At 37.0% G+C, this 2502-nt stretch overlaps 1 long non-coding RNA gene across 1 annotated transcript; it reads right to left on the minus strand.

The window, feature by feature from the left end:
• Positions 1-1177: 1177 nt before the first annotated feature.
• Positions 1178-2496, minus strand: LOC311282862. Its single transcript, XR_014625985.1, has 3 exons — positions 2357-2496; positions 1952-2030; positions 1178-1404 (listed from the first exon to the last, which is right to left on the minus strand). It is a non-coding gene; the product is annotated as an uncharacterized lncRNA (long non-coding RNA).
• Between the last annotated feature and the right edge of the window lie 6 nt (positions 2497-2502).

A 2502-nucleotide genomic window follows, 5' to 3' on the forward strand; every position in this document is an offset into this window, starting at 1 on the left:
TGTCAAAAGATAAAATATTTATTTTATAAAATGTGTTTAGATGGAAAGCATCCTCAAATCAATCACACATTTACATTTCTGAAAGCAACAAGCATCAAAACTCCAAACCACTTATCTTTTTATACGTATAAGTCATGGTTTGCTTTGGTTTTTGGTTCATGTCTCATGTCACTGTCTTGTCATGTGATTCCCTGTTCTAGACTTGTGATCCTGTCATGTGTCTTGTCATTGGTTAATTGTCTTGATTATGTTCACAGGTGTCCCTTGTCTTGTCATTTAGCCTTGTGTATTTGAGGCCTCATGTTTGCCTTGTTCCTTGTCAAGTATTGTCCATGTCCCACTGATGGTGAGGTTATGGTCTTTGTGCCGTGTCGAGCCCCCGTGTCATTGTATTTAGTTTATGTTAATTAAACTGCACTTGGGTTCTACAGGCTTGCCTGCAGTGGATCCTTAAAGAATACTTGACCTTCTCCTATGACCCCAGCAGTGGCCCTCCTGCATCTACGCCGGGGGATCGTCCCGTGGAGACGTATGTGGAGGAACTCTGGGAACTGTGGACTTTAATGATGCTGCTCTCAAAGGTATTTTTCGGTTTGATCTAAATGACCATTTGAATTATTTAATTCCCAAAAGCAATATTCTATGGATTATTGTGCAACATCTTAACTATGCCCTGTTACTGAGGGGCTCATCATATACTGTGGGTTTTGCGGATGATGAACCCCTCAATCCCACAGTATACACCAAGCCTCCCAGCCGGCATTTCAACGCTGATTCACCGGTTAATCAACGTCAGGGACCAAGGTTGAATCAATGTTGAATTATGCTTCGGTTTTGCAAATTGAATCAATGTTGATATCGGGACGTTAATTGTTTCACTGTCTTACCTATCATCATGGAAGAATACAATTGTACATTCAATTACAAACTAGTTTGCAGTTGGAACATGAGTCATGGCAATGCTGACTGAGTTTGTGATTAACTGCACATACTGTACTCTAAAAGACTGTTAATTTTCAAATGACTGGCAGCAATGGCTTAATTACAAACACATTTAATAAAGAGTTAACACATGCTCAAGATTGTAAAACAAGTTTTATTTTGGAAAACAAAACAAAAAGTCTAAAAATACTTTCTAAAACAGATATAAAACATCTCAAACTTTAACTTGCAGCGATGTAATGTTAAAAACCTGTAGAAGTAGAAGTCTAAGTGGAATATTTAAAGACAGTTTTTGTTCAATTACAGTAAACCTTAAATTAAATACAACATTTAATATTTAAAATGAACAGTAAAAAAAGTTGTTTAAATTCTCAGTAAAATGCGAAGCCTTGTGCAGTGCTCGACAGAGTCCCAGCCTTCCTCTCGCTCCCCCTTCACTTCTCGTCCGCTGTCGGCACTATCCTGTATAAATAAAAGCAAAAACCCTGAAAACTGATTACAAAATGTACAAGATTTTCACTTTACAGTTCAATTACAGTCTGGTAGAAAACAAAGTATACAACACTATCCATTCTAAAACACATATTTGATGTATTCAGATGTAAATTTACAATATCAACCATTTATTCACAAGCAGTTCTTCAGATCCCCAAGGTGAAACTGAGTTTATTTTAATATTACTCCATGTGTCATTTACGGTTACTATCATCATAAAGTCATGATTTCATCTTTAAAACAGACGAAGAAATCAACAAATGGTGGTGTTGAGCTGAGAGGGTTGTGGTCTGTTGTTCTTTAGCTTATATCTTTCAATGCAGGTTTATATTGTTCAACAGTTTTCGCCTGACCCCTGGGCGCTCCGTATATATCTGATCATATTTGTGGAGAAACATTACACTGTTTTAATTCAGAATCTTAACTATACATTGTACTAATTAAATGAAATTAAGTACATTTTATTAAATTAAGTCAAATCAAAACATATCACAAAAGGTCAATGAATCTGTACCAGAAGTGATAGTGCAATGTAGCAGCAAAAGAAAAACCCTCCATCAAACTGCCAGTAATCAGCCGGATCCTTGAAGAATCTGGAGGGGGAACGAAGACATGATTCACTGAAAAGTCCTTAAAGCAGGATTTATTTATTTTACCATTCCTTTAAATTTTACAAACGTTTGCCATTATAACATTCACACAACATGAACAGAGTAATGTCCTTTGAGACTGCTAGTTATATGATTAAAAATGTGATCATACATAGAAGTCAAAACAGAGCAACAAATGCTAAGACGTGGAAGATGTGAGCATGGAACTAGTGCTCATAACACTACATTTGAAGGTTTTGTAAAACTATCAGATGCTTAATCTAATGAACTTAAACCTCATCCGACTCCTCACTCTCTACCGTAATTACCCCTTTTGCATGGTCCATGAATTCTGGCCTTCTACTCCTGACAGAGTCTTGGTGCCACAGCATCACAGCTTTGCTTGGATAATACTCCCTGATCTCTGGAGAGGACAGCTGGACCATAAGGAGATCTGACAGTGTATCAGACTTTA

This window comes from Rutilus rutilus (assembly GCF_951802725.1).
Source record: "Rutilus rutilus genome assembly, chromosome: 23".
In the NCBI taxonomy this organism is placed as follows: domain Eukaryota; kingdom Metazoa; phylum Chordata; class Actinopteri; order Cypriniformes; family Leuciscidae; genus Rutilus; species Rutilus rutilus.